This window comes from Octopus bimaculoides, chromosome 3, assembly GCF_001194135.2.
Source record: "Octopus bimaculoides isolate UCB-OBI-ISO-001 chromosome 3, ASM119413v2, whole genome shotgun sequence".
In the NCBI taxonomy this organism is placed as follows: Eukaryota; Metazoa; Mollusca; class Cephalopoda; order Octopoda; family Octopodidae; genus Octopus; species Octopus bimaculoides.
In genome coordinates, this window is record NC_068983.1 from 140,369,532 (window position 1) to 140,382,458 (window position 12,927).

Here is a 12,927-nt window from a genome sequence, read left to right on the forward strand (position 1 = left end):
AGAACATATTTTGGGAGGGGTAGTCCTAGCTTAGAGATTACCATTTATCGTTGGACGCTAACCATTGACGTTTTGTAATTTTTCATTGGATGTGCTTATAGAGAACCCACTTTTCATCACTTGCGATGATTTTGCCGGGAAAAGAAATCGGTAGCAAGTCTGCTCTTCAAAGACAAACGGAGAGCGACTCTTTGATTAAGATGTATAATAGTGAGATAATGAGGAAGACACTGACCGTATTTAGACAATTGTCCTAATTCATGAAGCTGTTTTCTGTCCGATATGTGACTTGACTTGAAATGGGTTTTTTTTTAATTCTCATGTGTTTGCTTTACAATTTCCTCTTCTGTGGCTTTAAAGCCACAGAAGACGAAATTATAAAGCAAACACAAAAATGATAAATCTTTGCCGTCCAGATCGAGAGAGCATTCCCTGAGTTACAGTTGATCTGATCAACGGAACAGCCTGTTCGTGAAATTAACGTGCACGTGGTTGAGCACTCCACAGACACGTGTACCCTTAATGTAGTTCTCGGGGATATTCAGCGTGACGCAGTCTGACAAGGCTGACCCTTTGAATTACAGGCACAACAGAATCAGGAAGTAAGAGTGAGAGAAAGTTGTAGTGAAAGAGTACTGCAGGGTTCGCCACCATCTCCTGCCGGAGCCTTATGGAGCTTTTACGTGTTTTTGCTCAATAAACACTCACAACGCCCGGTCTGGGAATCGAAACCGCGATCCTATGACCTCCACAATTATTCAAGTAAATAAGTAATGAAATCACAACTACGTATGTATTTTGTTCAGATAGACGTCATTGGATCATGCTCCTCTGAGATTCTGTTACGCCTGTTTAATTCAACAACTTGTATTTCATTCTAGTTTAGACATTTTGCTTATGACACAATCTTCTTGTTCAAAAAAGTGCGCCTTGATGTGAATTTGTTTCTCATTGTTATAAAAAGATTAAATCGGATCTATGCTTAATATGTGATAATATTTGCAGCTATTCACTTTATTTTAAAAATGATATATTCTCAGACATTTTCATACATCCGAAGAACTGAGGCAAATCAGTCAGTGATATGCTAATGTTGTGATTTCATTTAGCTATGTAAGAATGGTTTTAGAATGAAGTAAACAATTCCTGTGAGAGTTATAGCAACTATGTCATATAATGTGCTTCACTCTAATAATGACTTAACTTATTTAATTAGTGTGGAATCAATGGATTATTTTTAGCAAAAATATATTTGTTTACGCATTAAAAATAAATGATAACGATATTGATTGATTTTTACCAAGATCAAAAGCTAAAAATTATATATAGCAGAAATAATTCCAGTTTCAAAGGATATATTCAAACAATAAATTTTCGAATATTGAAATTTTACACACCCAGGTTTTTGTGTGCGACGGTACTGGTGTGCCTGTTAGTATTGTAAACCTATCGAAGTATTTGAGTACCAACGATTACTCAAACATTATCTGAATCTTGGTAATGAATACATCTGAGTTTTTTTCTCACCATAAACTTTAAATATTCATGAAATCTTACGACCAGTGTTTTTAATACAGCTATCGTTAATTTTAGAAGCCGCAAATGTCTCTGTCCAAACGCTATATTACCCGTGAATGAGTGACTGGTTTTATAATTCCCATTGCTGTGTACCCCTGCAAATGAGAGAGAGGTATTGTATATAACTTTGAAAGAAGAAAAAAAAACAGCAAAAACGATACAGGTGTAGTTTAAATACGGGATTAAATATTGCGAATCATGACTTGATATTTCACTGATTCTGAGAACACGTTTTATTTACGATGATAACCTACTTGAGATAGCTGACGCTGTATAGCATCAGACATCATGACTATATAGGCGCACAGACACACAGACAGACACACAAGCACATACATACATACATACATACATACATACATACATACATACATACGGCTCAATATTGTTGTGTGGGATTACAAAGGAAAATATAATCTGTTGTGGATATCAGCTCCCTTATGGACACCATTATGGTTAGAAAAATGCAAGACTATTGCTAAGGCGTTTGAAACCCAATATATTACATGTTAGAGAATATACCATTTCCCATATTTCACTCAAACATTCGACGTATGTTGAATGACTCTCATTCAATATTTTCCTAACTATTCATTTGTGCATGTTATTTCTAGTTCACATATATCCTCGTTCTTTTTATTCAAAAGCTGTTTATTTTCTCATTACGTCCAGAACACTATGCATGGAACATTGTCATAAGTCTTCTCCTACATTCTTTGTACACGTACTTCATTTAGCGCCTTACTATTATTAACAATTACCATTAGCTTCATTCTGCATCCCTTTTTAAATTCTCCTTCTGATGAAAATTGTATCGCTCATCTGCTATAAAGCCACTCAATAATTTCTGGAAGCATGTTAATATATAGTTACTGATTTACTCTTTCTTTCCTTTGCCACTGTGCTCCAGTACTCTCGTACATTTTGTCATGTATTTAAGCGTTCCATTTTATTTGCAGTCATTCAAAAAGGGTCGTATATAGCAGGAGAGATTTGAGCTGGACACCACCTTGACCGACAGCATTCCAGCTTGGTATTTTCTGAGTCATCTTCCACAATGTTATCAATAACAGTTATATTTTCTTGCTTCACTCTATTTTCAGTTTCTCTTTAAACTTCATTAACCAGTCTGTTTTATATTATGTAGGATTTCTCTGCTTCAAGTTTCTGACTAAAAGTTTCTTGCTGCTTAAACTGTTAGCATGATATTCCTCTGATGTTCCTCTTAATAGTTCAGCAATTTGTAGACTATTCTTTCGTTGTTCCTGAAGTGGCTATTCTTTTAGTTCGTTTTCTTTTGGTGCTTTTCGTTTTTTTTTTTTGTTTTTATTTTGCTAGCACTGATTTGAGGTTTTTGTCTTGTCTTTTCATTAAATACCTAAACTTTTTGTCTAATTTTTATTTTTGGCAGCTCCTTTCCTTACCATCTGCTTTTCTATAGTATAGTTTTCAAGCACAACGTAGTCATATTCACACTTTTCTCTAATGTACAGATCTCCTCCAGTTCCAAGTGGGTTAAACACTGTCTTTACACGATTAGATTTATTTTCTTGTTTGGTGTAGAAGTCTTTGTTCTGTGATAGGAGATCTGCCTTTCTCAATTTTATACATTATTTTTTTCGGTAATAGCATTCCATTGCACTTCTGTTGGTGTGTTGAGTCTATTTTCTAATCTGTGTAGTAGTATTCGGATAACGAGGAAGCCCACCCTTCTGTCGAATGGAACATATACCGTGCGAGACATCTTTTGTTTGACATTAGATTGTAGTGTCAGAGTCAGAAGTATTTTTATTGAGATGAAATCTCGATGGGTAAGCCAGCCAAGGTTAAGAGACTCTTCCCTCTGCGGAAGATTCATGAAGATTCTCTGTTGTTTTTGTCCTCGGTGTATTCATTATTATTATTACTGCTAACCTATGTGGTAATAGCTTCATCGGTAGTACTACTAATAAAGTAAGCTACTAGTTAGACGATGGTTGTTTTCTGTTTTGCAGACTGACAAAATAGTTAGAAAAAACATCTCCCACTTGTGGAGAGTTGACGGTTTAGACGCCGACAGCCCAACTTTATGGATGCTGACTAGAACTCAATCATCCAGATGCAATTTGATCTCACACCTTCAGCTATGTTGAAGGGGGAGACGCTAATGCCACGAGCCCAGATAAACAAAGTAGGGGAGAGCTGTAGTGAAGAAGAAAACGGAGTTACGAGATAAAAGAGCGAGAGAGAGATTGAGATGGAGAGGAGAAAGAGAAAGAGAGATTAAGATGGAGAGAAGAGAGAGAGAGAGAGAGAGAGAGAGAGAGAGAGAGAGAGAGAGAGAGAGAGGAACAGAATGTGTGCTACATTATGCAACATGCACTCCGCTGAAAGTGTATATAAGAAATAGTGTTGGAGATGTATATAAGAAATAGTGTCTACTGTACATGCGATTTACCCTGCTCCATATCTAAGGAGAGAAACCATCCATGTATTGATAGCTTCAATCTTATTCCGTCCGGTTACTTTCGGCTTAAGGATCTGCATCAGTCTGCGCAAGTACTCTACCTTAAATTTTTCTGTCATTTCTTTCTGCATCAATTTCTCCATTTCTAATATCCCCAAGTACTTATAGGCCATCTCTTCTATCTGCTTTATAACCTCCCCCGACGGCATCGATAGCCCGTCCATACATTTAATTTTGTCTCTCTTCAATACTAACACACCACACTTTCTCAGTCCGAAATCCATTTTGATACCAGCACGAAAAGCATACACCGTATCAAGTATCCAATATCGTGATGTTGATTTAAGATGCTGTGACTACCGCGGTGTTTTACTGTCTGTCAAGTCACAACAAGGGCCTCAGCCAAACAGTACTTTACGCAATAAGCTTGCAATTCCAAGTAATGCCGAATTGTGAAACACACATAGATTGTAGGGTATTTCTAAAATTTACAGATGTTTTTTCATGTTGGGTGGTATTGAACGCAATGCTCTCGTAGCTACCACATATTGGCGATTTTAATTCTCAAGTCTTCACGTGTATCAATCTTTTCAATTTCTTTCATGATAATACGTTGATCTCCCGGCATTGCCACGTCGATTATTAAGCACTCTTGTTTGTCCTTCCTAAAGGTTACAATGTCCGGCCTTCAGTACTCTAACATTGTGTCTGTCAGGAAGTCAAAGTCCTAGAGATTTATTGCCTTCCTCTTTTCGTTCATTACATTTCCCGGTGCATGTTGGTACTAAGAAACCGTTACTTCGTATACATACGTACCCATAGCGGCCATTGAAGTTGTGGGGCAACATTGTCGTATCTGCTCTTCTACTTCTCTACGTATGATTTTCTCAAGTACTTATAATGTAATGCTATCCACCCACTTCCCACATATTCTACAGAGGTTCGTTACACTTGTGTGGTATATATTCGTTTTTCACTGAGATGATATCCAATGCATGTTGCTTGGTAGCGATTATTAGGCTTTCGGCATTTCTTTTAGATCACTCCTGACGAGCCACCTCCATGATGCTTCGAGGTCTTTTAATTTGTTAGTTTCATGTCGGAAATGACCACGTAATTCCATGCGGAATAGAGTTTCTTCACTCTCGTTGGCTATTAGTAATCGGATTCATAAGCACTCTCAAATACATTTTCAGTAAAGCTTTCTGCATTAGTAGCATACTGCAGTAGGCTGTGCTTCCTGTTTACCAAAAAGTGTTGCCATGTTTCTTCTTTCACTGTTGATTCACTCCCGTACGGTAATCAACCCACGTCTACCTTTACACCTAGTCATGTAGAATCAGTGTACGTTCGCCTTAATGTGGCGGGTACTATGAATTGTTATTGTCTTCCCAGTAATGCGATCCAGCTGGTTATCTCCGCCTGTGTCCATTTCAGGATGGATGCACTATATTGCACTAAGGCAACAGCCCATATGTTGATGGCAATCGAATTCAGTTTCGATTTCAAGATAAGTTTGAGGCACTACAAATATGCCGAGATGACATTGTCTTTCTCTGTGCAAAATATTGTCCAGCTCCAGCATGCCATGATACATGTACCCATCATCTTCCGAGTCTTCCATTCTCTCTCCGTTTGGCAATTCTATGCCCTTACAATCTGAACTTTTCCCCCGTTAAAAAGCGAGCGTCGCACACTTCATCCCTTTATCCTTGCTGCATAACTGTACTATCAAAGCTTGCCTCACCATTTCAGGCTCTGTTTATGCGAGCTGTTTTAAATTATCCATGAAGAGGAGAGGGTTGAGGCGAGGTGCCTTCTTTCTCAGCTCATAGTTTGCGTTGAATTTGCGAAGTACGACAGCAAATGGAATCAAGGCTATAACAAATAACAAAGGTGAACAAGCGTTTCCCTGGGAGATAGTTCATTTGATTGTTATCTCAGCTAAGCGCTGGTTGTCATAGAAAATACGTGTTTTCCAACTAAGCATATGGTCTTAATCAGTGCACAAACTTTCTCAGCTATTCCACACATGTCGAGTGTTTCCAAAATCCACGAATGCGGCAACATGTAAGCCTTTTTAAAGTCTATCCTGCTCATGCTCTTGTTTTGTTGGTACCGTCTGCAGTTCTTCATTACAACAATGTGGCCCTTGGTGCTCTTGTGTCTTTTCTGTCGTCCTGTTTATTCTACTGCATGTATACTTTTCTCTGCAAGGAACGTACATATTTTCCCTGCGATGATGCCTGTTAATACTTTCCATTAGAAGTTAAGACAAGCAATGGGTCGATAATTGCCAACCTCATTGCCCTTTGACCGATCTTTCATCAACAATGTTGTCTTTTCCTCTACAACCCCCTCCAGAACTGCAGCACACTGTTGGCGATTGTCTAATTGGAACGCAGTTCACTTGTATGATTTTTAACCTCTCTCGAAATTGCTGGTCTTGTGCCACAATTTGAAATCATTGTTATTTCCAGTTTTTGTGAAAACATCTCGTCTCAAGTAATAATTTTTGTCGGGGTTCTTAAGGAAATGGGGACTACACATTTTTGCATGTCGACAATGCAATTCTGAATTCTAATATTGTTCTGCCTCTTTGATAGCAGTTTGGGATATTTTTCCTTTTGCATGGTGCATCAATTACCAAAGGAATAATTATCTTATTAGTTTTCTATAGTGTCTTCAGTTGCCTATATTTAAATTCTCTTATTTTCAGTTTTCTTGGTATCCACTCTCTTATCGTACGGTATTGCAGAGTCTATGATCTTATACAGTTTGTTTTTATTTCAAGTAATTGAAACATGTTAATGCACGAATTCTATTCAATACAAAGGATGAAAATATAATTAAAGGAAAAAATCTTTAAGTTCTTCCCATTAAAAATATACTCGTATATAATTGTGTGTTGAGGCATGAAAATATAATGTCATGGTTAATGAATTATCATTGTTCATACTATTCTTTTATGTCACGCCGAAGTTTAAAAAAACGGGTGTATGAAACGTTTCCAATGTAGCAATTGGTGATAATTACAAATAAAAATAAAAAGACGAGACTATATGCGAACCTAAGTCTAATGTGATAGAAACGAAAGTGATACTTCCAATTTTCAAAAGACTAAAACTGCTTCAAAATTTTGCATTTCATTTAAGAAAATATTTAACTACTCTTTGCAAGATAAAATTCAACATTATTTATGAAAATCAGTGTAGTTATGATTTAATAAAAAATATTCCTCTGGCGCAGGTGTGGTCGTATATCAAGAAGTTTGCTTTACACATGCTCGAGTTCAGTCCTACTGCGTGACACACTTGGGCAAGTGTCTTCTACTATAGTACAGACCAAATAGTCGCGAGTATATTTGGTAGACGGAAACTGAAAGCCCCCTTATATTGTTAATTGTCTCATCGACCCTGATAGGATTAAAGGCAAAGTCGATTTCGGTGGTATTTGAACTCAGAATGTAAAGACGGACGAAATGGTGTTAATCAGTTTTTCCGGCCTGCTAAAGATTCAGCCAATCCGCCGCCTTCTAGTTATCCTACATATTTTATTCGTACATGTTAGGTTTTGTGACTTCCTGATAAAGACACTTTGAAATAATATGTGGAAGTTATTACTTAAATTCTTGTATTTCTGTGTATTGCTCTTGTTTAATATTTTATACGAGATTATTTTTTACCAACTTCATTTAACTTGATATAATAATTTCCTTATTCAATTGTTAAAGAGATATTTATGACTTAATGTCAGACTTGGTTAAATGTTAAGGACAGGTGTGATCAAATCTCTAAATTAACTATTTACAAATATTCATGGTAAAAAATATTGAAGAATAAATATTGTTACAACAGGTTGGACTTCTCGCGCGCATGCACGCACGCACGCACACACACCACACACACACACACACACATCGTAGAACAGACGAGAACAGAGCACGAACACACACACTGCACTAACACAATTATAGTGAATAAAGCATTCATCGGATTTGCCGAAGCTGGCCGAACGCTAGAAATTCTTGATGTGCGTAAGTGTATTGTTTTATTCACTATCTTCTCTATATCGACAACGAATTTTGTCTTAGCAGGTAGCAATCGGATACATGCTATTTATAAGAAGCAAGAAATGCGTAATACATCCGTCAGTATTGTGAGTCACTTTAGGGATAAATCTTATGCATTTTTCACAAGTCTTATGACAAGATTTTATCTCAGGATATTCATTGTGCATCAATCTTTCTACGCGTGTGTATACATATAGTATGATACATAGATCGCGCCTATAATCTAAAGCGTTTGCAATGTTATACACTGAATGTTGATACACGCCCCACACGCACACACACGCGCACACATGCACACACTCACGCATTCACACACACACAAGGACACACACAGAGACATACACCGACACTTAAACAAGCAAAGAAACAATCAAACACACACACAGATATAACGGAATTTGCCGCACATCGATTTATCAGTATCTAAAGAGAATTTGTGAGAGTAGTACGGTAATCTGGTTGGAAAAACCAATTTTACATAGGCTCAGCTTTTTATTCCAAAATCCTAGACTTATATATAGAAGTGTACGTTCGCCTTAATGTGGAGGGTACTATGAATTGTTATTGTCTTCCCAGTAATGCGATCCAGCTGGTTATCTCCGCTTGTGTCCATTTCAGGATGGATGCACTATATTGTCTATGTGTTGAGACAGATTTATCAACTTGTCAATGTTGTAGTTTGATATCAGTTTGTCTTTCAAACTTATCAGGGTTTAAGTTTTTGGCGTTTATGCATCTTCATGATTAAATAAGCTCGCACGCGCGAAGTGTGTGAGAGTATTATTTATATATAGAAGGAAAAGTTTTTCGTTGAAATATACATGTATATATACCTGTTTGAACCATTGTTGATATTGGAGGAAACCTTGTTGTATTATACAACACATTTTAAAGACATTTACCTTTTAGAGAACTTGTACACTTGATGAGACAATTGAATTGTTGTGCAGAATCGTGTGTAGCATTGGTGTGTATTATCTTGTCGTTAATCGCAGCTAATGCAGAGTGAAAATATTCTATAGAGCTCTAACTTTAAATGTTTTCTATAAAAATTTTATAGAACTCATGGCTATTAGCGAACTGCTTAAGAAGTAAATGTCGAAACGATCGATCAGTGTTAAATCTAACAGCTAAACTTGTAGGTAGACTATTCCTCAAATACTTCTGTTCCCTAATTACTTATGCTAAACCGGATATTATGTTTAATGGCAACCATATCAGTATTTCTCAAAGAGTAACTCATAATTTGATCACTTGTTATGCTAAAAATAGCAGCCGAAAATCTTTCATATAACACCGTACCATCTGAGAAACTATTATGCTAAAACACCAAGTCCCGAACATACATTGCCTGAATAATATGGACGACTGTAACTAAAACGCATTTAAACAGACCTGTTTGATGACAATTGACGCGGAGACACATAATCGCAATTGTATGAGAATATACAGCCCTAAAAATAAGAGTTCCATCCCAATCATAAGCACTGTGATCGTGGCCAACAACAACTCTAACAGCAACTGACACAAATCACACCAAAGCTAAAATGAAATCATCTGTAGCACCAAACACAAATGGCAACTAGAAGACCACGTCCAATAATATATTTTCCTTAATATAGGTAAGATTTATATCTCTAAAGCAAGAAGAATATACCTTTAAATTTAGTTTCTTTATACTTACTCGGTTGAGTTTCATAACTCCTCTTATAGTCTACAGATCCTCTTAAATCAAGCACAACCGGAACCAATGCGCGTAACTGCAACTTACAGTAAATGTCAGCTATTATTATGAAAGTTTTTGTCATTATAATTACGCCTTTCATGACCGTGGGATAAGTATTCCCATTTCCTTTTGTGTAAGTTATAAGGAAATATTGTACCGTCATATAAATCAATATATGTGAATCACAATTATATTTCAACGTAATTCCAAATTATATTACTACAGGTTTAATATGAATGAGTGCTAAATATCAGATTGGTGTTTATTATGAAATACTAAAACATAAGTTAATAATGTTATTATTAATATTTTGCATATTTATTCAAAGAGTATATGAATTATAATTTTAAGCTGATATCTTTTACAGTCGTAACCCGTGATGCAATAAATAATCTTTAAATGTTGATCATATACGTAAAATGTGCAAAGTACAACTTCAATATGAATACAGGATATGTCAAACGGTACGTTTTCATCATCTTCTTATATTAACTTAAGGTCAATGAGTCTGTCATGGTAATTGAAATATATGAACATTACAACTTTATATTAATAGGACAGTTGTTTCAAAATACAATGTAATAATTATAGTAAATTTCTTATTTGAAAACTGAAAACAATACTTTGTCTAACGTCGACTAGATGTGGTATAAGGTCATTTTGCCAATGATTAATGTGGTTAATAATCAATTTAATCTACTGCATTAAATTGTGTAAAACAAAGGAGGATAAGCAGGAATAAGAGCGTGTTTGAGAAAATTATTTGCTATCAAATTTTAATACGCATCAGTTACAGAAATAGTGTTCAAAAGTATGTGAATAGCTGCTACAGACAATGAAACCACAATAGTTAAAGTATATATATTGGCGCTCATGTATACTCACTCCATGAGATCATATCTAAAATATACTAGAATATAATACCTTATATTTACTATATTTATCTTTGTCTCTGTTCAATCGATATGATGAGTAAATGTGAAGAATATTGTATGATACGCTGAGTTACTATTTTGCTCCAAAGTGTCTTCTTTTTTATTGTAATATTTTGTTATTTAGATCTTCCTTTTTTCTTGTGTTGGACACTTCCTTTCTAGTTGACGCTGTAAATAAAGTTCTATACAGCATTTTTGGGATTTTGAGTGTCTTATTATTTTCTTCCAATTTAGGGATTTTGGTCCGACTTGATATTTCGCCATCTTAGAGCGAAACCATGTTGCACTTGAATATCACTGAATATAACTAGAGCAGATCAATCTTTCCATATTCATGAATTCCCTTGTCGTGAACACATATACTTGCAGGGCAAAATTTTATTTCTTTTAATCAAGCATTTTATTATTTTCAGTTTTTGAGGTTTTAGGATGGGTTGACGAAAATGTTTTTAAAATTGATTTTTGTTGCGATTTTATTGTTTCAAACGGACTGCCCCATCATCTCGAGTGAATCAATTGCGGCGTATGATTTTATTCTATTAATGTTAGGTACGTGGCAGGGGTTTTTTTTTTCATGAACCCATGTATTTTACTGCGAGTTTCTATAATCTATATATTTTTGTTGTTTTGTTTTATATTTCGTTTCGTTTATTTTTGTATTTCACTTATATGGACATTTTAAAATTGATTTTCATTTGGTTTGGGTTCCCATTTAATGCTTTCGCACAAGCCTCTTTTATGCGTATTTTTTGTTAAGAAATAGCATATTTGATTTCGGAAACGTAGAACTTGTTGCATTATGTTCGCTTGTTTCTAGTTCATTGTGTATATGTGTGTGTGTGTGTGTGTGTGTGTGTGTGTGTGTGTGTGTGTGTGTTGATTTTTTTCTCCGTGTCTATAATTTAGACGTTTCGATTCTATAGCTCGTAGTAGAACATTTTCCAGTAATATGTTTCTTTACGTGCATATAATTCTCCATACCTCGAATCGCGTGCGCACTCTTGGTAGAGTGTTGCTGTGTACAATTCACATAACGCTGAAGGAGATCGATTGTTAGTCAAGCGTCTCTTAACACTTAGCATTTCGTTCGGAAGTTGACATTCAGATATTTGTGTTTGATGCTAATCACTTGAAAGAACACTTTTTTGTATTCCTTCTATTAAGAATCACGTGTCATATTGCATAAATCTGAGAGGCCAAAATTCACCAGTTCTTTAAAATGATTTAAAGATTATCATCATCATAATCATCACATGAAAACTCACAGCTTGTATTGTTGGGTATGATAGAAAGTGTCAACTGTCCACAGTCACTAGACTAAGGTGATAATTGTTTACTAGTCATGCTTCAAGAACCCAGCGAATAATTCTTGTAGTTCAAAGCAATGCTGTTTTTTGTTGGTGTTCTACCTTCACACTTGCGCCGATCTTTTTCAGCCATGTTGGTAGATAAGTACTGATACTTCCAAGTGCGCCAATTACTATCGGTGTCACGTCTACTCTCTTCACTCACCACAGCCTTCGTATTTCCCCACTTTAAATCGTCATAGTTGTTTAGTTTTGCTTCTTTTACGTTGACTCTGTTGTCACCTGGGCATGCTATATCGATTATCATGCATGTTCTTTCTTTTTTATTCACCACAACAATACCCGGTGTTTGATGTCTAGTTGGGTGATCACACTGGATCGTTGCATCCCACAGGGTTTTGCAATTCTCATTTTCGGTGACTCCTGGAGTTTTCTCATACCATGTCTTTGCTCTTTGTAGGCTGTGGTTTCCACAGAGCTCCCAATGGATCATTCTTGCCACATTGATATAACGTCTTTTATATTCGCGTTGCACCAATGTCGAGCTTCGATTACGATGAGTCACACCGTTTCACCCCTCTCACCATACATTGTGCATTTGTCGCTATTTGCAGTGTTGTCTATTCTGCACTTCATGTAACTGGTCCTTAACACTTGTATCTGAGCTACGCATATGAGTACTTCTCTCTCTATCTACAGGCTACTCCTCCTCATCCATTGCCACCGGTCCTCTGTATCTGTCTTCACGTTCACATCTCTTGCAAACTGACCTTAAATTTTCCTTTTTTTTTTTGTTTATATGTTCATTTCTTGTTTAAATCTTTATTCATTACACAATATTTAGTTTTGATGACACCCGCCTT